A 16,356-nucleotide genomic window follows, 5' to 3' on the forward strand; every position below is an offset into this window, starting at 1 on the left:
TTGGGTTGGTTCCAACTCTTTGCTATTGTGAATAGTGCCGCAATAAACATACGTGTGCATGTGTCTTTATAGCAGCATGATTTATAGTCCTTTGGGTATATACCCAGTAATGGGATGGCTGGGTCAAATGGTATTTCTAGTTCGAGATCCCTGAGGAATCGCCACACTGACTTCCACAATGGTTGAACTAGTTTACAGTCCCACCAACAGTGTAAAAGTGTTCCTATTTCTCCACATCCTCTCCAGCACCTGTTGTTTCCTGATTTTTTAATGATGGCCATTCTAACTGGTGTGAGATGGTATCTCACTGTGGTTTTGATTTGCATTTCTCTGATGGCCAGTGATGATGAGCATTTCTTCATGTGTTTTTTGGCTGCATAAATGTCTTCTTTTGAGAAGTGTCTGTTCATGTCCTTTGCCCACCTTTTGATGGGGTTGTTTGTTTTTTTCTTGTAAACTTGTTTGAGTTCATTGTAGATTCTGGATATTAGCCCTTTGTCAGATCAGTAGGTTGCAAAAATTTTCTCCCATTCTGTAGGTTGCCTGTTCACTCTGATGGTAGCTTCTTTTGCTGTGCAGAAGCTCTTTAGTTTAATGAGATCCCATTTGTCAATTTTGGCTTTTGTTGCCATTGCTTTTGGTGTTTTAGACATGAAGTCCTTGCCCACGCCTATGTCCTGAATGGTATTGCCTAGGTTTTCTTGTAGGATTTTAATGGTTTTAGGTCTAACATATAAGTCTTTAATCCATCTTGAATTAATTTTTGTATAAGGTGTAAGGAAGGGATCCAGTTTCAGCTTTCTACATATGGCTAGCCAGTTTTCCCAGCACCATTTATTAAATAGGGAATCCTTTCCCCATTTCTTGTTTTTGTCAGGTTTGTCAAAGATCAGATAGTTGTAGCTATGCGGCATCATTTCTGAGGGCTCTGTTCTGTTCCATTGATCTATGTCTCTGTTGTGGTACCAGTACCATGCTGTTTTGGTTACTGTAGCCTTGTAGTATAGTTTAAAGTCAGGTAGCGTGATGCCTCCAGCTTTGTTCTTTTGGCTTAGGATTGACTTGGCGATGCGGGCTCTTTTTTGGTTCCATATGAACTTTAAAGTAGTTTTTTCCAATTCTGTGAAGAAAGTCATTGGTAGCTTGATGGGGATGGCATTGAATCTATAAATTACCTTGGGCAGTATGGCCATTTTCACGATATTGATTCTTCCAACCCATGAGCATGGAATGTTCTTCCATTTGTTTGTATCCTCTTTTATTTCATTGAGCAGTGGTTTGTAGTTCTCCTTGAAGAGGTCCTTCACATCCCTTGTAAGTTGGATTCCTAGGTATTTTATTCTCTTTGAAGCAATTGTGAATGGGAGTTCACTCATGATTTGGCTCTCTGTTTGTCTGTTATTGGTGTACAAGAATGCTTGTGATTTTTGTACATTAATTTTGTATCCTGAGGCTTTGCTGAAGTTGCTAATCAGCTTAAGGAGGTTTTGGGCTGAGACAATGGGGTTTTCTAGATATACAATCATGTCATCTGCAAACAGGGACAATTTGACTTCCTCTTTTCCTAATTGAATACCCTTTATTTCCTTCTCCTGCCTGATTGCTCTGGCCAGAACTTCCAGCACTATGTTGAATAGGAGCGGTGAGAGAGGGCATCCCTGTCTTGTGCCAGTTTTCAGAGGGAATGCTTCCAGCTTTTGCCCATTCAGTATGATATTGGCTGTGGGTTTGTCGTAGATAGCTCTTATTATTTTGAGATACGTCCCATCAATACCTAATTTATTGAGAGTTTTTAGCATGAAGGGTTGTTGAATTTTGTCAAAGGCCTTTTCTGCATCTATTGAGATAATCATGTGGTTTTTGTCTTTGGTTCTGTTTATATGCTGGATTACATTTATTGATTTGCGTATGTTGAACCAGCCTTGCATCCCAGGGATGAAGCCCACTTGATTATGGTGGATAAGCTTTTTGATGTGCTGCTGGATTCGGTTTGCCAGTATTTTATTGAGGATTTTTGCATCAATGTTCATCAAGGATATTGGTCTGAAATTCTCTTTTTTGGTTATGTCTCTGCCAGGCTTTGGTATCAGGACGATGCTGGCTTCGTAAAATGTGTTAGGGAGGATTCCCTCTTTTTCTATGGATTGGAATAGTTTCAGAAGGAATGGTACCAGTTCCTCCTTGTACCTCTGGTAGAATTCAGCTGTGAATCCATCAGGTCCTGGACTCTTTTTGGTTGGTAAGCTATTGATTGTTGCCACAATTTCAGAACCTGTTATTGGTCTATTCAGAGATTCAACTTCTTCCTGGTTTAGTCTTGGGAGGGTGTATTTGTCGAGGAATTTATCCATTTCTTCTAGATTTTCTAGTTTATTTGCATAGAGGTGTTTGTAGTATTCTCTGATGGTAGATTGTATTTCTGTGGGATCGGTGGTGATATCCCCTTTTTCGTTTTTTATTGCATCTATTTGATTCTTCTCTCTTTTCTTCTTTATTAGTCTTGCTAGCGGTCCATCAATTTTGTTGATCTTTTCAAAAAACCAGCTCCTGGATTCATTAATTTTTTGAAGGGTTTTTTGTGTCTCTATTTCCTTCAGTTCTGTTCTGATTTTAGTTATTTCTAGCCTTCTGCTAGCTTTTGAATGTGTTTGCTCTTGCTTTTCTAGTTCTTTTAATTGTGATGTTAGGGTGTCAATTTTGGATCTTTCCTGCTTTCTCTTGTGGGCATTTAGTGCTATAAATTTCCCTCTACACACTGCTTTGAACGTGTCCCAGAGATTCTGGTATGTTGTGTCTTTGTTCTTGTTGGTTTCAAAGAACATCTTTATTTCTGCCTTCATTTCATTATGTACCCAATAGACATTCAGGAGCAGGTTGTTCAGTTTCCATGTAGTTGAGAGGTTTTGAGTGAGTTTCTTAATCCTGAGTTCTAGTTTGATTGCACTGTGGTCTGAAAGACAGTTTGTTATAATTTCTGTTCTTTTACATTTGCTGAGGAGAGCTTTACTTCCAACTATGTGGTCAATTTTGGAATAGGTGTGGTGTGGTGCTGAAAAAAATGTATATTCTGTTGACTTGGGGTGGAGAGTTCTGTAGATGTCTATTAGGTCCACTTTATGTAGAGCTGAGTTCAATTCCTGGATATCCTTGTTAACTTTCTGTCTCGTTGATCTGTCTAATGTTGACAGTGGGGTGTTAAAATCTCCCATTATTATTGTGTGGGAGTTTAAGTCCCTTTGTAGGTCACTGAGGACTTGCTTTATGAATCTGGGTGCTCCTGTGTTGCGTGCATATATATTTAGGATAGTTAGCTCTTCTTGTTGAATTGATCCCTTTACCATTATGTAATGGCCTTCTTTGTCTCTTTTGATCTTTGTTGGTTTAAAGTCTATTTTATCAGAGACTAGGATTGCAACCCCTGCCTTTTTTTGTTTTCCAGTTGCTTGATAGATCTTCCTCCATCCCTTTATTTTGAGTCTATGTGTGTCTCTGCACGTGAGATGGGTTTCCTGAATACAGCACACTGATGGGTCCTGACTCCTTATCCAGTTTGCCAGTCTGTGTCTTTTGATTGGAGCATTTAGCCCATTTACATTTAACGTTAATATTGTTATGTGTGAATCTGATCCTGTCATTATGATGTTAGTTGGTTATTTTGCTCGTTAGTTGCTATAGTTTCTTCCTAGCCTTGATGGTCTTTACAATTTGGCATGTTTTTGCAGTGGCTGGTACCGGTTGTTCCTTTCCATGTTTAGTGCTTCCTTCAGGAGCTCTTTTAGGGCAGGCCTGGTGGTGACAAAATCACTCAGCATTTGCTTGTCTGTAAAGTATTTTATTTCTCCTTCACTTATGAAGCTTAGTTTGGCGGGATAGGAAATTCTGGGTTGAAAATTCTTTTCTTTAAGAATGTTGAATATCGGCCCCCACTCTCTTCTGGCTTGTAGAGTTTCTGCCGAGAGATCAGCTGTTAGTCTGATGGGCTTCCCTTTGTGGGTAACCCGACCTTTCTCTCTGGCTGCCCTTAACATTTTTTCCTTCATTTCAACTTTGGTGAATCTGACAATTATGTGTCTTGGAGTTGCTCTTCTCGAGGAGTATCTTTGTGGCGTTCTCTGTATTTCCTGAATCTGAATGCTGGCCTGCTTTGCTAGATTGGGGAAGTTCTCCTGGATAATATCTTGCAGAGTGTTTTCCAACTTGGTTCCATTCTCCCCATCATTTTCAGGTACACCAATCAGACGTAGGTTTGGTCTTTTCACATAGTCCCAAATTTCTTGGAGGCTTTGTTCATTTCTTTTTATTCTTTTTTCTCTAAACTTCCCTTCTCTCTTCATTTCATTCATTTCATCTTCCATCAGCGATACCCTTTCTTCCAGTTGATCGCATCTGCTACTGGGGCTTCTGCAATCTTCGCGTAGTTCTCGAAACTTGGCTTTCAGCTCCATCAGCTCCTTTAAGCCCTTCTCTCCATTGGTTATTCTAGTTATCCATTCTTCTAATTTTTTTTCAAAGTTTTTAACTTCTTTGCTATTGTTTTGAATTTCCTCCCGTAGCTCAGAGTAGTTTGATCGTCTGAAGCCTTCTTCTCTCAACTCGTCAAAGTCATCCTCCATCCAGCTTTGTTCCGTTGCTGGTGAGGAACTGCGTTCCTTTGGAGGAGGAGAGGTGCTCTGTTTTTTAGAGTTTCCAGTTTTTGTGTTCTGTTTTTTCCCCATCTTTGTGGTTTTATCTACTTTTTGTCTTTGATGATGGTGATGTACAGATGGGTTTTTGGTGTGGATGTCCTTTCTGTTTGTTAGTTTTCCTTCTACCAGACAGGACCCTCAGCTGCAGGTCTGTTGGAGTTTCCTAGAGGCCCACTCCAGACCCTGTTTGGCTGGGTGTCAGCAGCGGTGGCTGCAGAACAGCGGATTTTCGTGAGACCACAAATTCAGCTGTCTGATAGTTCCTCTGAAAGTTTTGTCTCAGAGGAGTACCTGGCTGAATGAGGTGTCAGTCTGTCCCTACTGGGGCGGTGCCTCCCAGTTAGGCTGCTCAGGGGTGAGGGACCCACTTTAGGAGGCAGTCTGTCAGTTCTCAGATCTCCGGCTGCGTGCTGGGAGAACCACTACTCTCTTCAAAGCTGTCAGTCAGACAGGGACATTTAAGTCTGTGGAAGTTCTTGCAGAGTTTTTGTTTGTCTGTGCCCTGCCCCCAGAGGTGGAGCCTACAGAGGCAGGCAGGCCTCCTTGAGGTGTGGTGGGCTCCACCGAGTTCGAGCTTCCTGGCTGCTTTGTTTACCTAAGCAAGCCTGGGCAATGGCGGGCGCCCCTCCCCCAGCCTCGCTGCCACCTTGCAGCTTGATCTCAGACTGCTGTGCTAGCAATCAGTGAGACTCTGTGGGCATAGGACCCTCCGAGCCAGGTGCGGGACACAATCTCCTAGTGTGCCATTTTCCAGGCCCGTTGGAAAAGTGCAGTATTAGGATGGGACTGACCCGATATTCCAGGTGCCGTCTGTTTCCCCTTTCTTTGACTAGGAAAGGGAACTCCCTGACCCCTTGCGCTTCCCGAGTGAGGCAATGCCTCGCCCTGCTTCGGCTCGTGCACAGTGCGCTTCACCGACTGTCCTGCACCCACTGTTAGGCACTCCCTAGTGAGATGAAAGCGGTACCTCAAGCAGAAATGCAGAAATCACCCGTCTTCTGTGTCGCTGGGGCTGGGAGCTGGAGACCGGAGCTGTTTCTATTCGGTCATCTTGGATCTCTAATCCGTAATATACTTTAAATATATGGTTTTAATAATAAAATCAATAGATTAAGTAGACTTAAGAGACATATCAAATTTTTTTAAAAAGAAAAATTATTATTGTGTTTAGAGATGCCTAACTGGATGATGAATGGGCATGGTGACATGTGCCTGCGGTCCCAGCTGCATGGGAGGCTGAGGCAGGAGGATTGCTTGAGCCCATGAGGTTGAGGCTACAGTGAATCGTGATTGTACCACCACACTCCAGCCTGGGTTACAGGGTGAGACCCTGTCTCAAAACACAAAATAAAATGACAGAATATATAAAAGTGAGAATCATAGTTACTTTTGGAGAAGGATTGGAGCCATGATTGGGATGGGGTTGGTAGATGGTTACTGGGATGACTAGCAAATTCCCTCCCTCCCTCCCTCTTGCCTCCCTCTCTCTTTCCTCCCTCTCTTCCTTTCTAAATTAGAGATGGGTCTAGCTACCTTGCCCAGGCTGGTCTCAAACACGCGGCCTCAGGTGATCCTTCTGCCTCAATCTTTCAAAGTACTGGGATTACAGGCACAAGCCGCTGTGCTTGGCCAAAGTTCTATTTCCTGATTTAAGTGGTGATTAAAAAGATATATGCCTCATAATAATTCACTAAGCTAGATTTGTGTGGTTTTTTTTCTCAGCTTTAGACAAGGCTAAAAATATCAAAAGTAGCACCCTGCAATTTTATGTGCATGTGGCTTGAAACTCTGACACCAACACACAGGTAAGGAGACAATGACTGTGGTACTTCAAACCCTAGCACATTTGCAGCTGTCTTTCCTCCTCGCAATACCACTAGGAAGGAGAATTTGTAGCCTGACGTAAGAGAAATAACAAAGGACTTGGAATCAGGTAGTCCTGGGCTAAAGTCAGCTGTTTACACTTTTGACTGGTTGCCTTCTATTTAATAGCTGAGCGATGTTGTGCAAGTTGGCCAATCCCACAGAGCTTCAATTTCCTCATGTATCAAATAGGGATAATGAATTGTGTGGATTAGATAAGTGTGTGCAATGTACACAGTAGATGCTCAAGTGATGTTATTACCATAATTGTTTTTATGAGTCAAAGAACAGGTTGACCAGGTTCTAGGACCTGGAAACTGTGTGTGAATCTGCTGCCATGTGGGCTCATTGTCCTGATTATTCCCATAGTTGCTCTAAACTCCAAAAAAGGGTCTGTTCTCCTGCTGCTGGCTGCCTTCCCACGAAAGACAGGCCCAAGCAGGGAAGCAATAGGTCACGCTTTTGAGTGCTGGAAGCATGTGACCCTCTTTGGGATGTCTTTCCTTGCACATCAAATGATAGAATCAATAGTCAATGAGTGTTAGGGAATCAATGCAATGAGTCGCACTTTCAGTGACAAAGGCAGTGATAAAAACTTCTTCTTTGACTATTCCTTTCCCATCTGAGGTTCTGAAACTGGGTGGCACTGGTTTATCTGCTGGAAGCCTTCTGCTCTTCTAGGTCCGGCTTCAGCCAACACAGCAGACGCCACCAGCACCCACTCTACCTCTCTAAAGACAAGTCTGAGTGTCATCCTCCTCCTCCTCCAGGGGCATTTGTCAATGTCTGGAGACATTTTTGGTTGTCATAGCTTGGAGGATGCTACTGGCATGTAATATGTAGAGATTAGGGATGCTGCTAAACATGCTACATCACACAAGACAGCTCCCCACAGCAAGGAATTATCTGGCCCCAAATGTCACTAGGGCCAAGGTTGAGAAATCCTGATCTAGAGGGAAGTGGGCAAATAGACTGGGAGCCCACAACCTCCAGGTCCCGCCCAGGTGCCTTGGTATGCGTCCAGTTCACAGACAGCATACTTGAGGCCACAGGAGGTCATATGACTTGCCCACAGTCATGTAGGTGTCAGAGTGATGGTTTTCTGACTCAAAGCCTCATTCTAGGTTAGAAATCTGCCTCCTCAAGGCTTCTTGATAATTGAGGTCTAGACCTTCAAAGTACAGCCTGAGCCACAGGAAAGAAGTCCTGGCTTTCTCTGGCCTTGTGAGCTGCTCATAGCACAGCCTTTCAGTGGCTGTCTCTCCATGACTCTGAGATGATGCAGCCTGAATCAGGCATGCAAACCCTTCCAAGTTCAGTCCTGTTCAGTCCCCTGCCCTCACATCCCAGTTCTCTTTTGCTCTTTTTTTTTTTTTTTTTGAAACGTAGTCTTGCTCTGTCGCCCAGGCTGGAGTGCAGTGGTGTGATTTCGGCTCACTGCAACCTCTGCCTCCCGAGTTCAAGTGATTCTCCTGCCTCAGCCTCCCTAGTAGCTGGGACTACAGGTGCCCGCCACCACGCCCAGCTAATTTTTTTTTGTATTTTCAGTAGAGACAGGGTTTCACCATGTTGGCCAAGCTGGTCTCAAACTCCTGACCTCAGGTGGTCTGCCTGCCTCAGCCTCCCAAACTGCTGGTATTACAGGCATGAGCCACCACTCCTGCCCACCCTCTTGTCCTTTCCCACTGCTTTCTCAGCGGCCCCATCACCCCCACACTCTTACTCATCGCTGTGCCTTTGTTTACAGATTCCCAAATGTGGTACCCATTCTACCTGGATATACCAGAGGATTTTGTGGTAATAAAAGGATGACTGTTTTTTCACTTGAATAATTAGGTATTTATCTATTTATTTATTTATTTATTTTTGAGATGGCATTTCGCTCTTGTTGCCCAGGCTGGAGTGCAATGGTGCAATCTCAGCTCACTGCAACCTCTGCCTCCTGGGTTCAAGCAATTCTCCTGCCTCAGCCTCCTAAGTAGCTGGGATTTCAGGCTCCCGCCACCAGGCCTGGCTAATTTTGTATTTTTAGTAGAGATGGGGGTTCTCCATGTTGGTCAGACTGGTCTCAAACTACTGACCTCAGGTGACCCTCCTGCCTCAGCCTCCCAAAGTGCTGGGATTACAGGAGTGAGCCACCGTGCCCAGCTAGGTATTTATTTTAATGTATATTAGAAAAAAAGCAGCAAGCAAACCCATGATGTGCTATGTGTGTGTGTGTTTTTTTGTTTTGTTTGTTTTGTTTTGTTTTGTTTTTGAGACGATATTTTGCTCTTGTCGCCCAGGCTGGAGTGCAATGGCGTGAGGTCAGCTCACAGCAACCTCCGCCTCCTCGGTTCAAGCAATTCTTCTGCCTCAGACTCCTGAGGATTACAGATGCCCACCACCACACCCAGCTTTAGTAGAGAGGGAGTTTCACCATGTTGGTTAGGCTGGTCTTTAACTCCTGACATCAGGTGATCTATCACCTCGGCCTCCCAAAGTGTTGGGATTACAGGAGTGAGCCACTACACCCGACCTACTATGTCTTTTTTATTTAATTGTATTTAAATTTTAAATCTAGTCCAATACGAATATTACATAAATATTGTACAGGTGGCAATCTTATGGAGTAAAAATCATGAAGGTGGATGCATAGACATGAAGTCTATCTTCACTTAAGCTCTTTCCCTAGGTTAATGTCCTTCTCCCTGCCTGACCTCTGTGTGTCCTCACTCACTGTATCCCATGCCTGGCTAATGGCCACTCATCCTTGAACACTCAGCTCAGGCTTTCATTCTTCTAGAAGCTTTTCTCACCAATACCCAGCACTCCTACCCCAGGCTGGGTCAGGTGTCTCCTCTGCGAATGCTTGGAGGCAGGACACATAGCTAAGTTAATTCAGAAATAAGACTGCCTACCATAAAGCCATATTGAGTGGTGGCTCTGAAGAGCTACAGTTGTTGAACTTTCAAGACATGGAGCACTGCTTTCTTTTTTTTTTTTTTTTTTTTTTTTTTCAGATGGAGTCTATCTCTGTCATCTGGGCTGGAGTGCAGTGGCGTGATCTCAGCTCACTGCAACCTCCGCCTCCCGGGTCCAAGTGGTTCTCCTGCCTCAGCCTCCTGAATAGCTGGGATTACCAGCAGCCGCCACTGCGCCTGACTAATTTATTGTATTTTTAGTAGAGACAGGGTTTCACCATGTTGGCTGGGCTGGTCTTGAACTCCTGACCTCATGATTCGCCCACCTCAGCCTCCCAAAGTGCTGGGATTACAGGCATGAGCCACCATGCCCAGCCGGAGCCCTGCTTTTCTAGTGTGAAGTTTTAGTTTCCCATTCAGCTCAGCCTGAGAAACAAGCTTCTGACCCGAGTCTTAGTAACAAGCCAGGGCATGAGAGCAATGCAACTTCATCCCTGGACAGAAACCAAGCACCATGTAGCCTCCTATACCAGCCCGTCACTAGGTGCCAGGAAGTCTCTGACTTTGGGACTGGAAGACCTGGATCTGTTTGAGTTTGGCCAAAATAGTTTCCCTCTCTGAGCTTCGGTTTCCCTATTTGTAAAATGAAAGGAATGAGTCCTACTCACCTCCTAAGGCTGCCGTGAGTTTTGAGCTGAGTGAATGGACATGGAAGCACTTTGGAAATCATGAAGCACTTTTGAGTGAATGGAAGGGGTTGTTGTTTTTAAGCACTTAAATGAGAACAGCCTGATACTGTGGGGTTTTCAGCATGATGCTGTGTAACCAGAATAACCAGAGCGCGTGTTTGTGCATCTTTACCCACACGCATACACACACCCTGACTACAGAATGTGGCTTTAGGCCTCTTTGAGATGCTGCAAGGTACAGCACATGCAGGCAGCTCACAGAGGATATTAGGGCTTTGGGGTTTCGAAGGGCAAAGCCTGAGAAGAGAGATGTATGATCAAAATCAAGAAACAATTTCTTTCCTTTAGACATTCAACAGCTCCTGCTTGAGCAGCACTTCTGTGCCAGGCTCTGGCAACATTAGAGATAAAGGATGTGTCTCTGTCCTCAACAAGTATCGATTCCAGCAGGGAGAACCTACATGTGAATAAGCCACTCCACGCAAGGTGTAGCTGGGATTACAGGAGTGCGCCAGCACTCAGCAACACAAGGTGCTGCAGAAACCCTAAGATTTAACCCCAAGTTCTGGAGAAGAGCTTACTGCAAGACAGAGGAGAAAGAGGTTGTTTTAAGATGGAAAAAATGAACGATACTTGATTCATCATCTTATACATGATTCACAAGAAAAATATAATGTCTTTATTTTTCAGAGGGTTTTTTAAAATTAAGAGATAGGATCTTGCTACGTTGCCCAGGCTGTAGTGCTGTGACTATTCACAGGCACGGTCTGAACTCCTGGGCTCAAGCCATCCTCTTACCTCAGCCTCCTATGTAGCAGGGACTACAGGTACCTGTCACCACATCTAGCTTTCCAGTGGGTTTTAAAATGACCTAAGTGTTTGAGGAGAGGAACAGGCTGGCACTGAGCAGCATGACTAAATTGTGAGCCCTCCTTGAGGACTGGAGCTGTGTCTTATATTCCCAGCATAAGACCCAGTGTGAAGCAGCACACTCTGCATAGCAGTCAAAGCACCTGATAAATATAAGGTCAATATCAGGACACTCTGACAGCCTCACACAGCCAACAAACACTGAATTGCCAAGTCCTGTGCAGGGCACTGGGAGTGGGAGGGGATGGGAGGGTGCACACTAGCTAGAAGTCAAGAAGGCAGACTGCATTCGCTCGATAGCGGGTTGGTGGAGGTGTAACAGTGTGATGGTGCCTCCACCTGGGCAGAGAGCAACGGGGGCCCTGCACAGAAGACAATGTCTGCCAGTGATGAAACCAGCTCCATCCCTGCCAACCGTAGCCTCCTCTACCACACATCCCTGTGGCCACCATCCGAGGCCCAGAGGAGCCAGGAGCTGATTCCATTGCTTTGCTCTACTTGGTATTTCTGGGTTCCTGCATTTCACACCTGTCCCAACACTTTGAGCTCCTCTAGAGCAGGGACGAATTCTTTATCTCCAAATCTCTGGAACATAGACGAACTGAGAATGGGGGCTGAATGAATGAAAGATTGAAACAGTATTACATATCTAATAGAATTGCTCCAATGACCTTGTTATATTCTCAAGAGTTACAAGGGAGCCGAGCACGGTGGTTCATGCCTGTAATCCCAGCACTTTGGGTGGCTAAGGAGGGCAGATCACTTGAGGTTAGGAGTTCAAGACCACCCTGACCAATATGGTGAAACCTCATCTCTACTAAAAATACAAACATTAGCTGGGCGTGGTAGCACACACCTACAATCCCAGCTACTAGGGAGGCTGAGGCAGGAGAATTGCTTGAATCCAGGGGGTGGAGGTTGCAGTGAAAGGAGATCGTGCCACTGCACTCCAGCCTGGGCAACAGAGTGAGACTCCATCTCAAAAAAAAAAAAAAAAAGTTACAAGGGGCTGTAATTTAGATCTCACTCATTTAATTAATTTGAGCATTTCTGCTAGACTCCTCTACACTAAAAAAAAAATTGTGGCTGGGCGTGGTATAATCCAAGCACTTTGGGAGGATGAGATGGGAGGATCACTTGAGGCTAGGAGTTCAAGACCAACCTAGGTAACATGGCAAGACACTGTCTCTATTTTAAATTTTAAAAAATAAAAAATAAAATTAAAATAAATAAATAAATTAGTATTAAAAGGCAATATATATACAATGCATACAAAAGTTATATGTACTACATATGTAAGTTAAGTATATACGTTTTTAGATAAAAATATATAAATTATATCATATATTTTTATATAATAAAAAATGAATACATATAAACCACCACCCAAGTTAAGGATTAGAACATTCCTAGTGCTATTGCATCCACTGGGGTGAGTCCTTCCTAACTCATCCCTAGAAGACCACCCTAGGCTACCCCTCATGGCTACTATCCTGTGTTTGCATTCCCTTTATTTTATAATGGGTTTACTCCAAATATATTTGTAAGAAAACAATCTATTATTTTATTTATTATTTTACTATTTTACTTTTTTTTTTTTTCTGGAGACGGGGTCTCGGTATGTCATCCAGGCTGGAATGCAGTGGCGTGGTCTCGGCTCACTGCAACTTCTGCCTCCCAGGTTCAAGGGATTCTTCTGCCTCAGCCTCTCGGGTAGTTGGGACTACAGGCATGGGCCACCATGCCCAGATAATTTTTGTATTTTTAGTAGAGACGGGATTTTGTCATGTTGGCCAGACTGGTCTTGAATTCCCGACCTCAGGTGATCTGCCTGCCTTGGCCTCCCAAAATGCCGGGATTACAGGTGTGAGCCACTGCGCCCGGCCTTTTTTGCTTGATTTGAGCTTTATAAAAAGGCATTATATTCTAATGTTTTAAAGTTTTATTGAGGTATAATTGATATATCAAAAATTGCACATATTTAATGTGTACATCTGTGTAAGTTTGGACATTTGCATATACCCGTGATACCATCACCACAACTAAGGTTCTGAACATATCCAACACTTCCAAATACTTCCTTGTATTCTTTTTTTTCCCTTTCTGTATATAGTAAGAACACTTAAACATGAATCTCTCCTCCTAACATAAAGGGCACAACACCATATTGTTAACTTTACGTGCTGTGTTGTACGACAGATCTCTAGAACTTATTCATCTGGCATAACCAAAACCTAATACCCATTGAGCAAAAATTCTCTATTTCCCCTTCCCCCAGCCCCTGGCAACCACTCTTCTACTCTCTGCTTCTATGAGTTTGACTATTTTAGATGCCTCATATAAGTAAGAGCATGCAGTATTTTTCCCTCCCTCCCTCCCTCCGTCCCTCCCTTCCTTCCTTCCTTTTCTTTCTTGACAAGGTTTCACTCCCATCACCCAGGCTGGAGTGCGATGGCGCAATCTTCACTCGCTGTAGCCTCCGCCTCCCAGGCTCAAGCAATTTTCCTGCCTCAGCCTCCAGAGTGGCTGGGACAGTATTTGTCTTTCTGTAGCTGGCTTATTTCACTTAGCATAAAGTCCTCCAACATAATGTCATCTATATTGTCACAAATGGTAGAATTTCCTTCTCTTTAAGGCTGAATAATACTTCACTCTGTGCAGCTTGTTTTCTTTACTTATTATTTCCATGTTATTGAATGTGGCTTTAATTCATTCGTGTTCACTTCTGTGTAGTATTCCATTGTGTGAATAGACAAAAAAAATTTTTTTTTTTTTTTCTGAAATGGATTCTCCCTCTATCACTCAGGCTGGAGTGCAATGGCACAATCTCGGCTCACTGCAACTTCTGCCTCCTGGGTTCAAGTGATTCTCCTGCCTCAGCCTCTCAAGTAGCTGGGAATACAGGCACCCACCATCATGCTCAGCTAATTTTTGTATTTTTGGGGAGATGGGGTTTCTCCATGTTGGCCAGGCTGATCTTGAACTCCTGACCTCAGGTGATCCACCCAACTCAGCCTCCCAAAGCGTTGGGATTACAGGCGTGAGCCACCGCACCCAGCCAAAAAAATCTTATTTATCTGTTGGTAGACATTATGCTTACTTGTAGTTTTTTTTTTTTAACCATTATTTACAATTCTGCTATGAACATTCTTATGTATATCTCCTGGTGCACAGGAGCAGGGCTTTATCTAGGGTATAGATCTCAAGACGTTTATTGCTGGGTGGTAAGATCTGTGAATGTTCAGATGGTGATGTGTACTCTTGGCCTTGCCTTCAGAGGTGTCTGTGACCTGGCCTAGGATATGCTCCCGGCTGGCTCCCACATCCCCAGCCAAGCCCACTCCCCTGTGTGCCATTTCTGGAACTCTGATTCACCTTGCACTTCCATGTCTCTAGGACTTTAACCATGCTCTAGTTTCCTGCGTGGAATGCCTTCCTGTCCCTCTTCCCTCTCCTTTCCTTTTTTAAAGTCTGGCTCAAAGCCCCTCCTCCCTACCTGATAGTCTCTTCTGTGCCTTTGCACACTTTGTTTGTGTTTGGGGAGGAAAGATCCAATGCTAAGCCCCGGCTTTATTATCTCCTGGCATTGTGACTCTGGAGAGCTTTTTTTAATCTCTCTGAACCTCAGGTCCACACGCCACATGTAGAAGGGAAATGCTACAGCTTATTGTACTGAGGCTGGCCTTACTTTTTTTTTTTTTTTTTTACAAGCATCCCTCAATTAAAAAAATGAGGTGTCACACTGTGGTTAAGATCATATGCTTTGGGATTAGATCATCCTGGGCTTGAGGATTAAATGAGACAATGTATATAAATGATTTAGCACGATGCCTAGCCCAGAGAAAATTTCCAGTAATTTCTGGCTGTTATTCATACTCATACCCTTCTGCAGGAGTCACTATTTTTTTTTTTTTTGAGACGGAATCTTGCTCTGTTGCCCAGGCTAGAGTGCAATGGCATGATCTCGGCTCACTGCAAACTCCGCCTGCCGGGTTCAAGCGATTCTCCTGCCTCAGCCTCCAGAGTAGCTAGGATTACAGGCCCCTGCCACCATGCCTGGCTAATTTTTGTATTTTTTAGTAGGCACAGGGTTTCACCATCTTGGCCAGGCTGGTCTTGAACTCCTGACCTCATGATCCACCCGCCTCGGCCTCCCAAAGTGCTGGGATTACAGGCGTGAGCCACCCAGCCTGGCCAGGAGTCACTATTTTTATCCCAAATTTACCGACAAGAAAACTGAGGCACAGAGCAATTGTATATAGCCTGTTCACGGTATATAAAAGCTAGGGTTTGACCCTGGGTTCCTTGACAAGCCCAAGCCCCTAACTAGTTCTCATAATCACAGTTTGAAGATAAAAGGCTAAAAGGAAAATATGAAAGGAAGTATCTTCTCCTTTTCTGTCTTCTGGATATTTGGCCAAACCACTGTGACCTGTGCCTAGGTCTATATTTTATCTCTTTGCAAATAAAAACTCCCAGATAGAAAAGCCTGGCCATGTATGCATGTGGCATCTAGTGCTTTCTTGGTATAGAGGGGGACAAAGGATGTATTTAAATGAGCAAAATGGGGCTCACTTAGGGGAAATCTTCCAAGAGCCATTGCCTTTCTCTGTCCCTCTCTCTCTCTCTGTTTTTTTTTTTTTTTTTGAGACAGAGTCTTGCTCTGTTGCCCAGGCTGGAGTGCAGTGGCGCAATCTCTGCTCACTGCAACCTGTCTCCCAGGTTTAAGCGGTTCTCCTGCCTCAGCCTCTCAAGTAGCTGGGATTATAGGCATGTGCCGCCACGCCTGGCTAAGTTTTGTGTTTTTAGTAGAGACGGGGTTTTGCCATGTTGCCCAGGCTGGTCTTGAACTGCTGGCCTCAGATGATCTGCCTGCCTCAGCCTCCCAAAGTGCTGGGATCACACAAAGTGCTGGGCCATTGTACCTGGCCTCTGACCCCTCTCTTGTCTAAAATACAAGCTTATAAAGTAGTAAACCAATACTAAACATGTTTTCTGATCACTATCAGCTGTCTGGTGAATCATGCAGCTCCTTGAATTGAGGTATAAACACGGACTATCTTGACAGTGAAAAGACTAGGTTAGTTTAGGTTTTCAAGTGGTAAACTGGCAAACACAGGCCTTTGGACCACTTAGGTCTTTTGAAGACTAAACACCCTGCCCTATGCCTCTTTGGCCTTTTCATCCAGGTACCCCCAAGCACTTTTCAACAGGATTTGGCATTCATCCCTGGGTGTTTCAACCCATGGACAGGTGCTGGGTAGAGGGGTGAAGGGGTGCTGGGAATCCTGCGTTGGGCTGTTTGTCTCTGGAGTAAACAGCATTCCTTTGGGAGGAGGGTAGAGT

The sequence above is a fragment of the Nomascus leucogenys genome, chromosome 1a (assembly GCF_006542625.1).
Source record: "Nomascus leucogenys isolate Asia chromosome 1a, Asia_NLE_v1, whole genome shotgun sequence".
NCBI lineage: Eukaryota > Metazoa > Chordata > Mammalia > Primates > Hylobatidae > Nomascus > Nomascus leucogenys.